The sequence below is a fragment of the Budorcas taxicolor genome, chromosome 13 (assembly GCF_023091745.1).
Source record: "Budorcas taxicolor isolate Tak-1 chromosome 13, Takin1.1, whole genome shotgun sequence".
Classification (NCBI taxonomy): domain Eukaryota; kingdom Metazoa; phylum Chordata; class Mammalia; order Artiodactyla; family Bovidae; genus Budorcas; species Budorcas taxicolor.
Genome location: NC_068922.1, coordinates 63,610,594 through 63,631,841, shown reverse-complemented (window position 1 = coordinate 63,631,841; position 21,248 = coordinate 63,610,594).

Here is a 21,248-nt window from a genome sequence, read left to right as displayed (position 1 = left end):
GAGTCTTAGTTCCTTTTGTGAGAGGAACTAAGGGCATAAAGTCCATTTTGCCTGTCTCCCAGGGTGACTGGGAGGTGTACGTGAGATCACAGGACTGCGGCAGGCTAAGCCAAAGCTAGAAGCAGGGTGCCCTCTCCTGGCACTATGGGGTAAAGGTTGGCTCCGGCCGGAGAGAGGCGGACCGCAGAGTGGGGATGCTGTCAAGACTCCCAGGGGAGGACAGCAGGCTGGGGGCTGCCTCCTCCCGCTTTGCCGCCCTCTGCCTGCCTCAGATCTCCCTTCAGGACTTCCTCCCTGACCTTAGACCAGACTGAGCCTGGCTGCTCTTAGAACCATCCTGCATTCAGTTGGAGTCAGTATTCCTTTATGGGAGGCCTTAGGCAATGTCTATCTCTCCTCGAGGGAAAGGATCAGTCTGAGAAAGAAAAAGGAGTGGCAGCATCCCAAACTGTTGGATTCCTGGGATCCCTGGACTATGCTCCCAACGAATGTTAGAATAAAAGCACTGTGGAAGCCAGGCTGGAGTGGGAATTGACCCAAGAGGACACCCCGCCCCCTTGGTGAAGGCTTCACCCTCTATCAGGGACATGAAAGACCCGGATTCGGGGAGCTCCTGTCCCCCACCCCAAGGACAGCCAGGTCTATGGGCTGAAGAGACACCACAAGGTGGGCCCCTAGGCAGACATCTGGGAGCATTAATTCTTTTCACAAATACTGGGTGCCTTCTGTGCGACAGGCCTGGAGCGGGGCTTTGGGAATATAGCAGTGGGCAAAGCCATACATGTTCATGTCACTTCTGCAGGTGGTGAGACAGTCAGACACACAATCAGACAATTTCAAGTTCATTATGTATAGTCGTACCTTCTTCTCATCCCAATTTTATAGATGGGAAGATTGAGACTCGGGGCACTCTGCTAGTGAGGAACATTCTCTTGTATTCTTTGAATCTGGAGGGCTCTTCCAAGGGGAGAAGTGAGTTGGCGGGTGGGCACAGCCGGCTCCCGGGACTCTCATTGGCCCCCTCACCATCCAGAACAGTCTGGGATGAGAAGGACTGAGGAGCAGGGTGGCAGAGGGGCTGTTTCAATCTCTAAGAAATCTCCCCATTTCTGTACTCTGCTGCCCAGCAGTGACATCCAGACCCCAGGAACATTTACAAACCTGAGAGGGCCTGGAGTTGGGGGCATGGAAGGAGCTGGGGAGCAGGGGAAACACCGCAGGGGCTAAGCAGTGGTGAGGTCTTATTCTATCTCATCCTTATCAGTGGGGGTCCTCAGCATTCAGAATCCAACCCCCTGCCCCCATCTCACAGCCTCCCAATTAGTCCAGAGTCTGAGCAAGGCAGGCTAGAGGACCCTTTGGCCAATGGGCAGGCTTCCTTCCATTTCCGCCCCTCTCCACCCTCCAAACTGGGGACCTAATTGTCTGCAAAGCAAACACCCAAAGGACAGGTTCAAAGTTCAGGCAAAGAGGCCACAGGGTCAGCCCCGTCTTTACCTACTCTTTCCGGTACCCCTCGACCTCCTTAGAACCCAAGGACGGCGCCTGACCTGGGAGAAGGGGGTCTGACAGTTACCTGTCCACTGCGGCTTTCAGCAGAATGGGTGGGGACAAGCCCCCTCACCCCACCAACCACTGGCAGCAGTTGTTTGTGTAACCAACCAGATATCTTTCTATCTCTCTCTACATTCATATAAAGGCAAAAACCTATTTGTGTGTCCTTTTTTTTTTCCATTTACACAATAACACACTAGACACACTGGTCTGCTTTTCTTCACTTAACATTTCATCTTGACAATCGGTCGTTCCATATTATATAGGGAAACATCTTTTGTAAAAAGTGGTTGCCAAAGTACTCCACCACATGGACTGTACCGTCCTTTATTTCACAAGTATCCTACTGAAGGATGCTTAGAGTATTTCCAGTCTTTTCCAGTCTTTTGCTCTTAACATCATTTCGCCAACAAGTGCTTACCTCTTTGGGAAAATTTTCTGGAAGTGAAACTATTTGGTCAAAGAGTATGTGAATTTGTAATCTTGTTAGCTATTATCAGACTGTTGCCCATGAAAGCTGGACCAATGTACAACACAAAAAGCAATGTATAAGGTAGGCCGCTTCCCCATAGCCTCACCAAGAGACAACTAATAATTATCACACTTTTTAATTTTTATCAGTCTGATAAGTGAACTTAGAAAATGAATCACCACCCGCCCCCGCCCCGCTCAAACCAGCAGGGGAACCTGGATTCCAATCCCTTTGGCCCTAATAAGGAATCTTTTCCCCTCCCTGATTTTGTTTGTTTGTTTGTTTTTCATTACATAATAATAGAAGGGTCAGTCCACCAAGAAGACAAAGCAATCCTAAATGCATATGCAGGAAACAGAAGAGTTGCAAAATATGTGAAGCAAAACTGATAGAACAGAAAAGAGAAATAGACAAATCTAAAATTATAGTTGGAGACTTCAACACACTTCTCAACAACAGAGTAACTAGACAGATAAACAGAAGGATAGAGAAGACCTAAATAGCATCATCAGCCAAAGTAGCTAAATGATACATTAGAATAATCCACCCAACAACATCAGAACACACATTTATTTCAGGTGCCCGAAGAACATATACTGTGACTGACCACATCCAGGGTCAGGGGTCTTAAGACAAGTCTTAACAAATTTAAAAGAACTGAAATCATACAGAGTGCGTCCTCTGAACACAATGGAATCAAACTTAGAAATCAATTACAGAAGAATAGCAGGAAAATAATCAAACACTTGAAAACTAAACAACACATTTCTTAAACATAGGTTTCCCCTACAGTCTGAAAGTAGAGCCTTCCTATGAAACCTTTTCTAAGCCAGAATAGTGTAAAGCCAAAAAGCAATTACCTTAGGACACATTTTGCTAGTTCAGTTCAGTTCAGTTGCTCCGTCATGTCTGACTCCCTGCGACCTTTTGCTAGCAGATGCACAAAATAAGTACAGATAAAGCACAGATGCGCATAGACACAGGCCAAAGCTGTGGTGGCTTGATGCTGAGATGGTAAGTACAGTTCCTGGGGAAGGAGCTTGGCAGTGTCATCTTCACTGCTTCGTGTGCCTGCTGCATCTGTAATAGTTCTCTGCAAAACAAAGGCTGAATGCTATCTTTGCTGTTTTCCTTTGGTTTGTAAAAGTGAAAATACTTTTTGGGATTTCTTTAATTAGCAAAAATAGGTACTAGTAGGTCTTTCATAACAGTGAAGCGGTGGTGGTGGTTTAGTCACTAAATCATATCCGACTCTTGCGACCCCATGGACTGTAGCCTGCCAGACTCCTCTGTTGATGGGATTCTCCAGGCAAGAATACTGGAGTGGGTTGCCATTTCCTTCTCCAGGGGATCTTCCCAATCCAGGGTTCGATCCCAGGTCTCCTGCATTGCAGGCAGAGCTTCCCTCATAGCTTAGTTGGTAAAGTGAAGTAGCATATAGTAAATTTTCAAAAAATGGAGGATGTCTGTAGTCCCTAGGTCAAAGAGGAAGTCGCAAGGGAAATTTAAAAAATACATTGAGTTGAATGAAAATAAAAGTATAACATATTAACATTTGCATGGAAGCATTGCCAAGAAGGAAATTTACAACACTAGATGCATACATTAGAAAAGTCTCAAATCAATAATCTAAGCTCCCATCTCAAGAACATAGAAAAAGTAGAGCAAAATAAACCTAAAACAAGCAGAAGGAAGGAAATAATAAAGATAAGAGCAGAGACTTCCTAGTGGTCCAGTGGCTAAGAATTTGCACTCCCAATACAGGGGTCCCAGGTTGATCCTTGGTCGGGTAAATAGATCCCACACACTCTGACTAAGAGTTCAAAAGCTACCACTAAAGATTCCACATGGTGCAACTAAGAGATCCTGCATGCTACAATAAAGATTGAAGATCCTTCGTGCCACAGCTAAGACCCCACACAGTTGAATAAATAAACATTAAAAGTAATCACAAATGGAGAAACATACTGTGTTCATGGATTGGAAGAATCAATATCCTTTGACACCTATTGACACCAGTTTAATATAATTCCTACCAAAATCCCTGCAAGATGTTTTTGGTAGATATAGACAAGATCATTCTAAATTTAAATTGAAAGGCAAAGGAACTGTGTGTGTGTCAGTCACTCAGCTGTGTCTGCCTCTTTGCGACTCCATGGACTGTAGCCTACCAGGCTCCTCTGTCCATGGGATTCTCCAGGCAAGAATACTGGAGTGGGTTGCCATGCCCTTCTCCAGGGGATCTTCCCGACCCAGGGATCGAACCCAGGTCTCCTTCATTGCAAGCAGATTCTTTACCATCTGAGCCACCAGGAAAGACAAAGGAACTAGAATAGCTAAAACAATTTTGAAAAAGAAGAACAACATGGGAAAAATCAGTTTACCAGCTTTCCAGACATTATATGGCCATAATAATCAAGACTGGAGGGACAGACATATATATCAATGGAATCGAATAGAGAACTCAGAAATAGATGGAAATAAATGTGCCCAGTTGATTTTTCATGAAAGTGCAAAAACAACTCAGTGGAGGAAAGACAGCCAACAAATGGTGCTGGAACAATTGAACATTCATGGGCAAAACAAGCAAACGAACAAACAAAAGACAGCAATGACCAAAATCCCTCAAACTAAACCCCATGCCTTATACCAAAATTAACCCCAAACGTATCACAGACTAAAACGTAAAATTATAAAACTTGTAGAAAACATCACAGGAAAAAAATCTGGGGTCTAGAGCTAGACAAAGAACTCTTAGACTTAAGAACAAAAGCATGGATCCTCTCCGAGGTTTCTTGGACACCCACCCTACTCCTCAGTGAAGAGAAGATGGTGGGCCAGAACAGTGCCAGTGGCGCTAGTGTGTGGAGGGGTCTTTTCCGTTGGTATATATGGGATCCCTTCCACCCAATGTGACTCCAACTTCAAGAACAGGCTGCAAGAATGAAGAGACAAAATTTGCCAAAGAGAGAGCTGGACTTTCCAAGTTACTTGACCTCAAAGACTCTGAAACTGTTCAGAAATTCTTTCTCAAAGAAATACAGCTTGGCTAAGAGTTCCTAGCTCAAGGTGAATAGGAGAAGGGTTTGGACCATCTGACAAATCCATTGCTGTGGGTGGACAGCCACGGCAGTTACTGCAAGTGCTGCAGCAAACTTCCACCACGTGTCCCAGGTGCTTCTAAGCTGCTAACAATTAATCAGAGAATTGTAAGTTCTCAGAGCATAGCTGAAGATGATGTGGAATAAGAAACAAATGTCAACATAATAATCTCAATTTAAAAATATTTGAAAAATCTTAACTTGGAAAACAATCAGTTTGGGGGAAGTAAGGGCAAATATGCTTGTTATGGACTATCTCCTACACTGAAATCTAACAAAGTTAATTTTTACTTTGTTCAGATCCATTTGTCTGTTTTATTTATTTTTCCCAGTGAAAAGTGTATTTCGATAGAGAACTTTTCATTTTGTAAATACACTATGAATTACCAGGGGAAAGAAAAGCATAATCCATAAAATGAAAAATTAATAATTGGATTGTATCAAAATTGAAAGCTTTTGCTTTGCAAAGTTCCTGTTAAGAGAATAAAAGGGGAACTCCCCCAGTGGTCCAGTGGCTAAGAGTCCACCTTCCAATGCATGGAATGCAGGTTCGATTCCTGGTCAGGGAATTAAGATCCTATGTGTCTCCAGGCAACTGAGCCCCAGGGCCTCCGCCAGAGAGCCAGCGTGTTCTGGAGCACATTCACCACAACTAGAGGGAAGCCCATGAGCTGAAAGTAAGACCCGACGCAGCCGTGAAAAATTTTTTTAAAAAGAATAAAAGGGAATTCCTTGGCAGTCAGTGGTTAGGACTTGGTGATTTCACTGCCATGGGCCTGGGTTCAATCCCTGGTTAGGAAATTAAGATCCTGAAATCTGTGTGTGCAGCACAAAAATAAATAAAAGTGGAGGGGGAGAGAGAGAATAAAAAGACAAGCTACAAAATAGAAGAAAATATTTGCAAACTATACATACAGCAAGGGGCTAATATCTAGAATACATTTAAAAACTTGGAAAATTCAATGGTAAACAAACTCCAAACAATCTAGTTAAAAGATGGGCAAAAGACATGAAAGGTATTTCACCACAGAGGATATAAAAATGGCAAATATACATATGAAAAAAATATTCAACATCATTAGCCAATGTTTGTTGCTGTTTAGACTCTTAAGTTGTGTCCGACTCTTTGTGACTCTATGGACAGTAGCCCGCCAGGCTCCTCTGTCCATAGGACTCTCCAGGCAAGAATACTGCTATGGGTTGCCCTTTCCTTCTCCAGGGGATCTTCCCAACCCAGGGATCGAACATCTGTCTCCTGCACTGCAGGTGGATTCTTCATTGCTGAGCCAGCAGGGAACCAGTCATTAGTCAGTAGGGGAATGCAAATTAAAACCACATGAAATATTACTATACATCTATCAGAATGGATGGCTAAAATAAAACATAGGGACACCATCAAATGGTGGCAAGGATGTGGGGAAACTGAACCACTCCTTCATTGGTGGTGGGCAAATAAAGTGGTACAGCCTCTCTAGAAAACAGTTTGGCAATTTATTCTCATGAAATTAAAAGTTATCATGCTGCTGCTGCTGCTAAGTCGCTTCAGTCGTGTTTGACTCTGTGCAACCCCATAGACGGCAGCCCACCAGGCTCCCCCGTCCCTGGGATTCTCCAGGCAAGAACACTGGAGTGGGTTGCCATTTCCCTCTCCAATGCATGAAAGTGAAAAGTGAAAGTGAAGTCGCTTGGTCGTGTCCGATTCTTCGCGACCCCAGGGACTGCAGCCTACCAGGCTCCTCTGTCCATGGGATTTTCCAGGCAAGAGTAGTGGAGTGGGGTGCCATTGCCTTCTCTGAAATACAACCTAATAATTGCACTTATGAGCATTTATGCCTAAAAAGTGAAAACTTCTGTTTTCATGAAAACCTATACACAAATATTCACAACAGCTTTATTTGTAATAGTCAAAAACTGGAAATAACCGAGATGTCTTTCAGTAGGTGACTGATTAAACAAAGTTGTGCTTCCATATCAAGGAATACTGCTCAGGGGTAAAAAGCAATGAATTATGGACAGACGCAATAACTCGGGTGAATCTCCAGAGAACCATGCTGAGTGGGAAAGCCAATTCCAACAGGCTACATAGTATGATTCCATTTATATAACATTCTTTAAATGAAAAAATTATAGACGTGGATCTATAGACATGGATTAGTGGTTGCCAGGGGCTCAGAAGCAGGTAGGAATAAGATAGAGTGGGTGTGGCATGAAGGATTCTTATGGTGATGGAAATATTCTATATCTTGACTGTATCGCTGTCAATACCCTGGTTGTGATTTCATACATTGTTTTGCAAAATGTTACCACTGTGGGAAACCAAGCAAAGGGACTGTGGAATTTTTTTGTACTACTTCTTAAAGTAGTATTTATCTCAAAATGAGAAGTTTAATTTAAAAATGATATTGCTGCTTGTTGGAGAGAATATGGCAAAGTTTTTCAACCAATAAATTAGAATATATTTGAAATATATAATTATACTCAATTTTGGAGAGTATAGAGAACAGGAACCAAATTTCTGGAAGGTAATTAATTTGGCAAACTGTATCAAGACTTTGACAAATATTGGTATTTCTTAAACAAGTAATTATATTTCTGTAAATTTATCTGAAACCATAGGGTATCAGAGGAGGACATATTAATAGGTTGTTTATTTATTTAAATTTATTTTATATATTTGGCCATGTCAGGTGTTAGTCATGCGGGATCTTTTTCTTCATGGCACACAGACTCTCTAGTTATGGCTCATGAGGCCAGCAGTTGTGGCTCACAGGCTTAATTGCTCCATAGCATGTAGAATCTTAGCTCCCTGACCAGGCATGGCACTTGCATCCCCTGCATTGGAAGGCAAATTTCCATCCGCTGGACCACCAGGGAAGTCCCAATGTGTTGTTTATAAAAGTGAAACTGAAGCAAGAGGGGTTGGGTTATATAAATTGTGATACTTCCATAAATTGGAATACTCTGTAGCAAGAGAAACTGTATAAGATATGAATTAAGAGCAGATTCTGGAGTTCAACTGCTGCTGCTGCTGCTGCTAAGTCACTTCAGTTGTGTCCGACTCTGTGTGACCCCATAGACAGCAGCCCACCAGGCTCCTCTGTCCCTGGGATTCTCCAGGCAAGAATACTGGAGTGGTTGCCATTTCCTTTTCCAATGCATATATGCATACTAAGTCGCTTCAGTCGTGTCTGACTCTGTGTGACCCTATGGACAGCAGTCCACCAGTCTCCTCTGTCCACAGGATTCTCTAGGCAAGACTACTGGAGTGGGTTGCCATTTCCTTCTCGGGAGTTCAACTACTTGGGTTCAAATTCTAGCTCCTTTACTTATTAGCTGTGTAACTATGGCCTAGTTATGTAATTTCCTGGTGCCAGTTTCCTCATTTGCAGAAAACCTACTTAATATTGTTATGAGGATTAAATGAGTTACGGTTTACAAAGGACTTTGAATACAACCTGGCACACGCTGAGACCTTTATGCCGCTAACTCATGTGATATTAAGCGGAAAAAAAGAAGTATAAGAAAGTCTCTATACAGTACAATCTCAAATATCTAAAACATGTGTACTTAACTATGGGCTTTCTGGGTGGCTCACCAGTAAAGAATCCACCTACAGTGCATGAGCCACAGGAGACATGGGTTTGATTCCTGGGTCAAGAAGATCCCCTGAAGGAGGGCATGGCAACCCACTCCAGTAATCTTGCCTGGAGCATCCCATGGACAGAGGAGCCTGGCATGGGGTCACCCAGAGTTGGACACAACTGAAGCGACTTAGCGTGCATGCTACACCTAAGTGAGGCGACCAGAAGGAAATTTAACCAAAATGGGAATAGTAATGATCTCTGAATTATAGCTTTTTAAAATTTTTTTCTGTTTTCTACATTTCAAAAAGCGCATATTTAATAGAAAAAGTTATTTAAAAGTTATTAAATTTTCAATGCGAGAAAGTGGACTAAACAGTGCTTTGTAATGATAGCATTGTACTTACGTGGGTTAAGTATTTTTTGATTAACACTCTCTAAATTGATTTATTATTATGATTTTTATGATTATTATGATTCCCATTTTACAGTCAAGAAAACTGAGGTTCAGAGAGGTGATATGCCTCCACAAGGTTCACAGCAGGAGTGTTAAAGATCAGGTAAGAGGCATGAGAGACAAAGGAGCAGGTGGCAGTCAACTCTATCAGAGAGATGTGATAGTCAGGGGGTGTGGAAATTACCTCTGAAGAAACACACAGAAAGTCACATATTGTATAAAGTATCTCACATTGTAATGCACAGAATCAAATGTGCTGTCATAAACTTCCAGTTGAAGGTTCCCACCAGGTTTATTCTGGAGCGGGAAACTTTTGTTCCAATGATAAAGAAATGTACATGTAAATTATTTATCATTTCCACTTACTAAATTAGCAAAAAAGAAAACAAAGAATATAAAAAATGATAAACATGCAGTGACAAACTCAGAAACTGCAGATAACTTTTAGAAAACAACATGGCAATAAAATCAGGAGAATCTTTAAAAAAGCTTCTCCTTCGGTCCAGTTTTTCCAAATGCTAGAATTTTTTTCCCAAGGAAATTATCCAAAATACACGGAAAGTTCTGCATGAACGAACAACTTGTTGTATTTCTTTTATTTTTTTTTTAACTTGTTGTATTTCTAATAGTGAAAAATGGAAAAGGCCTACTACTCCATGAGAGTGCTGTGATTTATCCACTCTATGTGTGCTTTTCTGTTATTTTTTAAAAATTTTGACTGTGTTGGGTCTTTGCTGAGGTGCGAGGGCTCAGCAGTTGTGGTGTGCAGGCTCCTTTAGTTGCAGAAGGCATATGGGATCTCAGTTCCCCAACGAGGGATCAAACCTGCATCCCCTGCATTGAAAGGCAGATTCTTAACTACTGGACCATCAGGGAAGTCCCATCTATGCGCACTTTAAAAAAATTTTCCTCAAACATACTCTCTTTTCTTGCATGGGTATATGCCTATGTCAAAGTTCATCTAGATAATACTTCAGTTCTGTGCATATCACTGTATACACAATACCCCTCAACTAAAAATGAAAAAAAAGGTCACATATTATATGATTGCATCTATATGACATGTTCAGAACAGGTAAACTTATTGAAATCAAAACATATTGGTTAGTGGTTGCTAGGGTTTGGTGGCAGGGAAGAATAGGAACTTTGACTGCTAGAGGGTAGATAAAGGGTTTCTTTATGAGGTGATGAAATGTTCTGGAATTAGATCATGGTGATGGTTGCACAATGTTGGTGGCTACACCAAAATGACTGTTGTACATTTTAAAATGATGAATTTTATGACATGTGAATTAAATCTCAATAAAGTGAGGAGGAAAATTATCCTCATATTGCAACATAAAATTATATATTATGTATGTGCTTAGTCGCTCAGTCATGTCTGACTCTGCGACACCAAACGGACTGCAGCCCACCAGGCTCCTCGTGGGAATTCTCCAGGCAAGAATACTGGAGTGGTTTGCCATTTCCTTCTCCAGGGGATCATCCCAACCCAGGGATCCAACCCACACCTCCTGTATTGCAGGTGGATGCTAATGGGTAAATAATTCCCCCCTATTCCCCTCAAATGAATGGTATAATACAGTATATTTCTGCATGAACATCATGGTCTCAAAGTCCCATGGACACACAATTCCAGTGGAGCATGATGTGTGGATTTCAGCAAGACTCAAAGAGACTATGAACCAGTACAAACCAGAACTTGATTTGAACACAGAAAAACCTTAACAACCAAGGGACCCTACCACATCTTTCTCATGTTACCTACTCTGTATTAGCCAAACATACTGACAATGTAGAAGAAAAGATGGGGAAATCCATACTTCCTTTTCCTTTCAGTCCTTGCTTACTTACCAGTAAGCTGAGGGCGGAGTGTTGATAAAATATGCACATATCAAAAAGTAAAATGAAGTGGCATTTTTTCTTTAGCAGCATTATACGGCTTGCAGGATCCTAGTTCCCCCACCAGCGTTGAACACAGCCAGTGTCAGCGAAAGCGTCAAGTCCTAACAGCCGGTGTCAGCGAAAGTGCCAAGTCCTAACCTTTGGATTACCAGGGAAGTCCCCAGTGAAGTGGTTTTTGTGCAGTGTTTCCTCTTTCTGGTTAGAACAAAACACATACACATATTTGGTGGCACTTCAGGGGCTCTGAAGAGCTCCAGTACGATAGCCCTTTATGTCTCAGTGCAGAAAGAACTCAGTGAGAGGCAAAGTGATTAGAATAGGAGCTTGTGAGGTTTATAAGTGGGTGGGTGAAAGAGTGGGCTACAGTTTTATAATCAAAGGAAAAGTGGGGATGGGGAGAAGATCTTCTTTGTCTTTCTTGAGTAGTAGATGTCATGCTTCCATCTTCAGCTTCTCCTCCAGGTTGGGTAGGAGAGTTTTCTTGTCCCTACATGGTCCAGCTAGATCCATAAACTGCTTTTCATGTGTGCAGACAGCGTGTCCTAACTGAGCTCACTGAGCAGGAGGTGGGGTTTGGGCCACCATTGTCTTATTTTGGGAGATGATTCTGTTGTATGGTTTTCTTGCTAAACAAACTTGCTTTACTGAGTAATCATTAACTTATGAGGGTCTCCCATAAATTTTCTACTTACACTCCCTTAGTGGTATTAACTCTTTAATCACCTACTTTGTCCCTTTACTCTGTCCTTATCACATATACAAGCTATGTAACACAAACTATGATTCTACATATGAACTAAATGCTCTTTTATTTGCCTTTAAAACTGGCATTGTACAATATAAAGAATGGTAAAATTTAAAAATATTTCTTTCACTTAGGGTGACATTAATTAACAAGTGAAAACATAATAAGTCAAGACAGAGACTGTGGAAGAGAAGGGAAGCTCTGTATCTATATTTTAGTATCTTTGCTGGGCTTCCCTGGTAGCTCAGCTCGTAAAGAATCCACCTGCAACGCAGGAGACCTGTGTTCGATCCCTGGGTTTGGAAGATCCCCTGGAGAAGGGCATGGCAACCCGCTCCAGTATTCTTGCCTGGAGAAGCCCAATGGACAGAAGAGCCTGGCAGGCTACAGTCCATGGGGTCTCAAAGAGTCCCCATGGGGGGCATGACTGAGCGACTAAGCACAGCACAGCACATCTTTGATGGCACTACCCCCTCCCCCGAGTGCTTAAAACAGTTTTTTATTTGACTGCTCCACAAGCCTTGTGGGATCTTAGCTCCTCAACCAGGTCCTCAGCAGCGAGACCACGGAGTCTTAGCCACTAGACCACAGTTTCCCCTCCCCGACAGAGTGCTTTTCGAACAAGGGCCTTGCATTTTCAAACAAGGGCCCAGTGCATTTGCACTGGGCATCAAAAATTATGCAGACAGCTATGGGTAACAGAAACACATTTCATTCTGAAGGAGGAAACAGACAGAGCTGGACTCCATCTTAGGCCAGGCTGTGAACGTTAGGCTTACATGCATGGTCACCCTCCCAATGGACTTCTGAATTTTGTGCCCGGTGTCTATAGAGGTGGCATACCAATGGAAAACCAGACCCCCCGATAAAAGAGCCTCAGGACTTGTACTTGGACTCTCCGTTGCCTAAAAGAATATGCTAATTATCTCTGTAATAGAACAAAGTGGTAAATTCCATTATGTTTATCGAAATAAGACCACAGTCCTATTGATAAATGTCCACAGTTCATCTAGTCTTGTGACACATGAATCATGGGTTAACTTTGATCGTATCTCTCTTTTACCTTCTCCAGACTAGTTTCAAGGAATTTGGGGAGGTGAGTTTGAGTAAGTACACTTAGGGTATATAAGGTTTTCACAAAAACTGGTCGGGGTCCTTGGCTAAGAGGAGACTCTGCCTTGGGCCCGCCGGTGTAATAAACTGCACTCCACTATCTGCATTGTCCTTCTGAGAGAGTTTGTTTCCCGGAACGCGTGGCTACAACATTTGGTGCGCTGGCCGGGAAACTCCTCACTTTGAGGAGACAAGTCCCACCTGGGACTATACTCCGAGGCCTTGCGGCCTGAATCTTCTAGAGGGGGGAAGGCGCCTTGCCCTTCTGGAAGGTTTCTGCTTCTCAATGCCCGGACCTATCACGTTAGCAGATAGTGAACAGCAGCAGGGGAACTGCGCGCGCAGGTAAGGAGGAATCCACCTGGCAGGGTGGAAGAGGGGGCCTGATCACCCCCCTGGGAAGGACTAGAAGGGGCATGGACCCACAGGAGCCTGGAACAGGCAGGCGGTGATTGCTTGGTACACAGGTCGACGAGCGTGCTAGGGTTTAGGAAGGAAATTTGTGAAGGTCATTTAGGAGGTGTGTCCACACCGTCTCAGGGAAAATTATTACCAAGCGATTGCCAGGGGATTTTAGGATAGGAAACTGGCCCTTGTTTGCTCATATTCTGCCCTCCCCCAGGAGGTGTCTCATTTGCTGTGAAATCCTTGACCCCCTTGGAACTGTTAGGCTAGAAGGAGGGGGATACATAAGTGAGTATGAATTGGCTTTTCCAAAGATGGCCTGGGACATAGGATATTTAACCCATCTGTGTTTTCATCTGCACCTGATCAAGCCCACCAAGGCAGAATGGACTTTAAGGGAGAAACAGTCTTGGCCCATGTGGTGTTCTGGTTTGGCTGTGCTAACTGGCAGGTGAAGACATGCCGATCCCCCTTCTCCCTCTGGGATTTGGCAGGTAAGGCTCTTCTCACCCCAGTTAGGAAGGAGATAGAATGGCAATTTAAGTGTCATTGAGTGGAAATATCAGAAGTACATAGAGTACAGAGAACTTCGAAGACAGAATGAAAAGGAAGAGTAGAAGAAGGTCCAAGAAGGTAAGCAAGGTGGGGGAAGTGAATCTAAGGCAACTGTATTGGAGTGCATGAGTAAAAATTTAAAGACGGGATTAGGAGGAGACTATGGGGTGAAGATGAAGCCTAACCGCCTCTACATACTCTGTGAGGTTGAATTGCCCCCAATGGGAGTAGGATGGCCACCAGAGAACACCATGAACTTAAAACTAGTGGAAGCAGTCTATACAGTAGTCACAGGAGAGCCAGGACCCCTGGATCAATATCCCTATATTGACTCATGGCTAGGGTTAGCTCAAGACCCTCCTACTTGGACAAGATTCTGTATTTAGAAGGGGAAGGGAAAAATATTAATGGCACAAAAACTGACTGATGATAAAAAAGGAAATTCTACAGGATTTGGATGGGGATGACCTGACCCCTCCCCCATACTGCATAATGACACGCCTGCCTCCCAGTGCTCCACCAGGACCGGAGGCCGCCTTAATGCCCAATCCAGGGCCAGGTGAAGTTCCTGCAGCAGCCACTGCTCTTCCGCCAGCTCTCCCAGAGTTCGTAGAGCCACTGTTTTTGGCAGGCTCCGATCCCAGTGACAGAAGCCTCTGGCCAACACTTTCAGGATCCGGCTCTAGCTGAATCGCCCAAGCTATATACCCACCTCTCCCGGTGAGTACTGACAAGAAGGGGAGGGAGACATTGGAATTAAGCAGAGACTGCACTCTGCCACAGAGCTGGAGGGAATGAAAGAGAACAGACAAGAGATTTGCAATGCTAGCTGCTGCTCTAGGAAAGTCTATCTCGGGCCCTCCGCAAAACCTCATCTGCCCCGGGGACAGGACAGTCCTTCAACCGGTCCCAATGGAGGGCATGGCCCTGTTACGGCCAAATCAGTGTGCCTGGTGCCAAGCTTTTGGCCACTGGAAGAGTGAATGCCCTAAGGCAAGGAAGGAAGAGGAAGCTCCCGCAGTTGTGGGGCTTGCTGGCTTGAAAATTAAATAGGGCTGCCGGAGCTCAGAGATATCAGGTCTTGGAGAACCCATGGTAACTTTAAAAGTGGGGGACCAAAACACTGACTTCATGGTGGATACAGGAGCAGAACTGTCGGTAGTAACAAAACCTGTGGCAACACTGTCCAAAAAGACTACCGCTGTAACTGGGGTATCAGGAGAAGAGATGATTAAACCATTTTGCCAGCCCAGAAAATGTCATATGGGGCGGGGGGGCACCAAGTGATTCATGAATTCCTCTACATTCCTGAATGCCCATTACCCCTGCTGGGAAGAGACTTGCTCTCCAAACTAGGAGCACAAGTGACTTTCTCCCCTGAGGAGAGGCCCACCTTCCGGATGGACACTATGACTTATTTGCTCTCTCTCTCTCTCAATACCACCCCAAGATGAGTGGAGGTTGCATGAGCCTCCAAAGGAAGAACCAGGTAGGCCGGAAGAGCATGAGAGAGAGCTAACTCAATTATTCCCTGAGGTGTGGGTGGAAGACAAACCCATCTCCCTCTCAGGCTGGCTAAACATCAAGCCCCAGTGATAATAGAACTAAAACCAGGCACCATCCTGGTTAGAAAGCGCCAGTACCTGCTACCGATAGAGGCCTGGGCAGGCATACTGCCCCACATCAACAGATTGAAACAAGCGGGCATTCTAGTAGAGTGCCAGTTGCCTTGGAATACGCCGAACCTCGAATACCAGTCAAAAAGAAAGGAGGACAGGACTATAGGCCTGTACAGCATCTCAGGCTAGTCAACCAGGCTACTGTGACTTTACACCCTACTGTTCCAACCCCCTATACCTTACTTAGCCTCCTCCCGCTGAGGACTAAAGTTTATACTCGCCTAGATCACAGCCCCGGAGAAGGCAGTGGCACCCCACTCCAGTACTCTTGTCTGGAAAATCCCATGGATGGAGGAGCCTGGTAGGCTGCAGTCCATGGGGTCACTGAGGGTCGGACACAACTGAGCGATTTCAGTTTCACTTTTCACTTTCATGCATTGGAGAAGGAAATGGCAACCCACTCCAGTGTTCTTGCCTGGAGAATCCCAGGGATGGGGGAGCCTGGTGGGCTGCCGTCTATGGGGTCGCACAGAGTAGGACACGACTGAAGTGACTTAGCAGCAGCAGCAGATCACAGCCCATCTTTGCCTTTGAATGGGAAGATCCAGTTGGGGGCACCAAACAACAGCTCATCTGGACTCCCCCACAAGGGTTTAAGAACTCCCCAGCCATCTTTGGGGAAGCCTTGGCTTCTGACCTGAACTCATTCCATCCGGAAGAGTATGGATGTTGGCTCCTACTATATGGGGATGACCTGCTGCTGGCCGCTGAGACCAAGGAAAAATGCTGGAAAGGGACAAAAGCACTGCTCTAGCTGCTGATGGAAGCAGGTTACCGGGTGTCGAAGAAGGCACAGACCTGCAAGGAGGAGGAAAGGTATCTGGGGTTTAAAGAAGGACCCAAGGTTCCAGATCCTAGTTGGGTCCTGTGTACTGATGGCACTAGCCTGATAAAACAAGGACAACGGCTGTCAGGTTAGCCAAAGCGGAAGGGGCCATCAAGACTGAAAAGGGATGGTGGGAATTGCCAAGTGGCAAATTATCGGTACCGGAGGAGCTGGCACACAATCTGGTAAGCCAAACACACCAAGCGACCCACCTAGGCCATGCTGCCTTCTCACAGGTTAACGCTGCCTCTCGGGTATTCTACAAAAACCTCTGGGTATTTAGCTGAAACGCATGCTGCGCTTTGAACACCTGGGAGTGGACTTCACTGAAATGAAACCTCACCAATACTACCGTTACCTGCTGGTCATGGTATGTACATTCTCAGGATGGGTAGAAGCTTTTCCTACCTGGACTGAAAGAGCATAAGTAGCCCAGTGCCTGCTTAGGGAAATAGTTCCCAGATTTGGACTTCCTACCAGCATTGGTTCAGACAATGACCCGGCTTTTGTAGCTGATTTAGTATAACAAGTAAGCAAAACTTTAAACATCAAATGGAAATTGCACACTGCATATAGGCCCAAAGTCCTGAGATGGTGGAATGAACCAACCGGACATTAAAGAGACTCTCCAAGTGTATCATAGAAACTGACTGCTCCTGGGTGGACTTGCTTCTGACAGCTCTGCTTAAACTCAGGATGACCCCACAGTCCCAAGGCTATTCTCCATACGAAATTGTGAATGGGAGGCCCCCTCCCATAATAAAACAGGTGTCAACAAATTTGCCTCAGGTAAGGGGGGGATAGGATTTCACAGCAGATGGAACTGGGTATGGTAATAAATCGGGTAACTAAGTTTGCACAAGAAAGGGTGCCATTCTCCCCTTGGGGAACAGATTCATGAGTTTATGCTTGGTGACCAAGTATGGGTCAAAGATTGGAAACATGATTTGCTAGCCCCTTGGTGAAACGGCCCTTATGTTATTCTAACTACCCTTACTGCAGTTAAAGTTGCAGGTATTGTCCTTTGGATCCATCATACGAGGGTGAACAGAACATACCACGCAAACCCAAAAAACGCTGAATGGACTGCACAGAGGGACCCCGCTGACCCTCGAGAGACTAAGACCATCCTTAAGAAGAAGGAAAAGAAGATCCTGGATGAGCCCCTTCAGGATGAAGCGGCACAATCAACTCCTGCTGCTTGGCCTCATCGATGTGATTTTGAATTTAACTTCCGTTTCAACTCAGGATAATGTTTTCATCTCATGGGCACATTCCTACACAGACTTCCACAGCACTTCCAACTGCCGGGTGTGTGGGGCTATGCCTCTGTCAGTGATGGATGGACTTCCTTGGTGCGTGTCACCGCTTTGCCAAGGAGATTTAAACCACTCTGCTCTTTTCTGGACAAAAAGAGACTTTCCTCTCTCCTGTCAATCATAACCTCCCGTTGCTCTCTTGGTGTAAGACCTACAGTCAATAGACTCGGGTCATGGGGTTACATTTGATATAAATGCCAGTGTAACAAAAGCCTAACCTACAACGAGCCCCAGTAAACCTACTTTATTTACATGCTAGGTGGACAAGATCCGTGTTTCAATGGTATGAGTATATTGCTGCCTTATTCATACTCTCTATAGGAATAGCAGATATCATGATTAAAGCAGAGGCCTTGACTAATTGCACAAAACAGGCCCTCCTAGATAGAACAAAAGCCATCCAAGCCTTAAATGAAGAGCAAATCCAAATGAGAAAAGCAGTAATTCATAATAGAATGGCTTTGGACATACTCACAGCTGCTCAAGGAGGGACCTGTGCTATAATTAAGGTTGAATGTTGTGTATGGATTCCTGACTTATCTGGCAACGAATCAACTGCTTTAGATGACATGAAAAACCAGGTAAAAGCAATGTCAAATGAAAACATTCCTTTCTGGACTTCGGTCCTATCTTGGGTGAAGGGCGATTGGTGGAAAACTATATTTACCACTGTTATAATTGCCTTGATAGTTCTGCTTTGTGGACCCTGAATATTACAAACTCTGTTACCCGAAGATTGATGTCATTCTCCCAAATTGGCGGTCGGAGAGCCAGGGTGCAATATATCCCTATGAATGATGCTCATAATATGAGTTAAGAGCATCAAGAGGGGGGAATGAAGAAGGAATTCATAGGGCCTGGACTCCATCTTGTCCTGTTCATGCTGATCATTTTTTGGCCACCTTTCCAATGGACTCTGAACTCTGTGTTTAGTGCCTATGAAAACAACAACAGAAGGATAAGACCCCCCCCTCCAGACAGGGGAACCTTGAAGATGGTATCTAGGTTACTCATCACCTAAGAGAAAACATACACTAATGGACTCTGAACTCTGTGTTTAGTGCCTATGAAAACAACAACAGAAGGATAAGACCCCCCTTCCTCCAGACAGGCCATAAATTTTTCTGTATCTATTGGAGTGTAACCTCGGGTTTATTGATTATTGGCTAATTGTTTGAGCACGTGAGCATAAAGCACGTGAATGATGGGGTTATTGGGATTGTATTTTCCTTGGTTTATGTAAGTCTCAAGAAATTTGGGGTGGTGGGTTCAGACATGTACACATGGGGTATAAAAGATTTTCACAAATGCTGGTCGGGGTCCTTGGCTAAGGGGAGACAGCCTTGGGTCTGCTGGTGTAATAAACTGCACTCCACTATCTGCATTGTCCTTCTGAGTGAGTTTGTTTCCCGGAACGCGTGGCTACAACCCTCTGACTCGGGATCAAACCTGTGGCTCCTGCAGTGAAAGCATAGAGTCCTAACCACTGGACTGCCAGGGAATTCTTGAGGATGATTTCCATGGGAGCCCAAGGGACCAAAGTAGGGCTGACAACACTGTTGTAATGGGAAACACAGTGTCTCAGGCTGGAAGGGACTTTAGAAGCCACTTCAGAAGCCTTGAGTCACAGAAAGAGAATAATAAAGAAAGCTACACTTTGGCACACCTGATTTACAGGAAGAGCAATTGTCACGCAAAGGGTCAGGAAGAACTTTCTAAGCACAAGGAATAGCATGTGCAAAAGTCTTTGGGCAGGACAAACAAACCCTTACCTGAAACTGTTTGCTCATTTCTTTGTTATTTTCCACCTCTTGCCCACTAGAATGCAAATGCTGTGAGGGCAGGGGCTGGGTCTGTCTTTATCATATAGCTGCATTCTCAGAAGCTAACTAACTGGATCAATACTTAGTGAATGACTAAATGAAGGACCTCAACTTCTGGTTTTATTTTATTTTTAAAAAACATTTATTTATTTTATATAGCAGCCAGGTCTTAGTTGCAGCACGTGGGATCTAGCTCTTCGACCAGGGATCGAACCTGGGTCTCCTGGACTGGGAGCATGGAGTACGAGCCACTGAACCACCAGGGAAGCCTCAACTTCTGGTTTTATTAACATTTATATTATTATTTTTTAAGATTAACCAGGGCTGGGACTTCCCTGGTGGTCCAGTGGTTAAGACTGTGCTTTGAATGCAGGCAGCACAGATTCTATGCCTGCGTGGGGAACTAAGATCCCACATACCTGAGCCTGAGCACTCTGGAGCCTGTGTACCACAACTAGAGAGGAGCCCATATGCTGCGACAAAGGATTTTGCATGACACAGTTAAGATTCATGCCACAACTAAGGACTCAGTTCCATCCCTGGTCGAGGAACCAGATCCCGCGAGCTGCAGCTAAGACCTGGCTGCTATATAAGACAAATACATATTTTTTAAAATAAAATAAAACCAGAAGTTGAGGTCCTTCATTTAGTCACTCACTAAGTATTGATCAAGTTAGCTAGCTTCTGAGAATGCAGCTATATAATAAAGGCAGACCCAGTCCCTGCCCTCATCCAACGCAGTCAAATAAACATATAAAAAAGCCTGTCCTAGAAATCCAGCCTGTGCTGGATCTTGGGTCTAAAAGAGAAAGAGGTCTGCCCTTCCCCTCAAAGATGGCATGAAACAATGTGGAAAGGACAGAGGTAGAGATGAATGTGAGGGGGTTTGTGGGAGCACAGAAGAGGCGTCTATTCTGGCCTGGGGAGGGCTTTAGAGGCCAAGTGGGATTTGACAGGAAGTTTGGAATCCGCGAGCATCCAGAGACAGAGGGGAGAATATTGGGGCAGAAAAGAACATAGTGGGTATGGGAGAACCATCTGTAAGTTTTGAGTGGCTGTAGTGTGAACTGTGATGCTGTTGGGGCCAAAGAAACAAGGTGAGGTGCACAAGCAGGGGTCACATAAGGGAGGGCCTTGAAGGCCAGGCAGAGGTGCTTGGACCTTCTCCTGAGGCCAGCAATCTCCAGAAGTTTTGTTCAAATGTACTTAATATACTACATGAGCAAATGTGTCCTTAACTGACATCTCCCAAAGCAGGTCAGACACTCAGGATGGATTTTTGTCATTAATTGACACCATTTCCCTCATCTGGTCTGTTTATCTGACCTTTGTCAAATGAGGTAGCAAAGATTTCCTGAGGAAAGGGGGTTTGCATGTTGCGGGGTGGGCAGTGGGGTTCTTAGCCCCTGTTTCAGCATTCTGCAGTATAGTCTTGGGTGTAGTGTGTGTTTCTGTCAGGCTGTGCTGTGTTTTGTAGCTCAGTTGTGTCAGACTCTTTGTGACCCCATGGACTGTAGCTCCCCAGGCCTCCTATGTCCATGGGGATTCTCCAGGCAAGAATACTGGAGTGGGTTGCCATGCCCTCCTCCAGGGGACCTTCCCAACCCAGGGATCAAACCTACATCTCCTGCATTACAGGCAGATTCTTTACTACCGAGCCACCAGGGAAACCCCCTCTGTCAGGCTGCTGCTGCTGCTGCTGCTGCTGCTGCT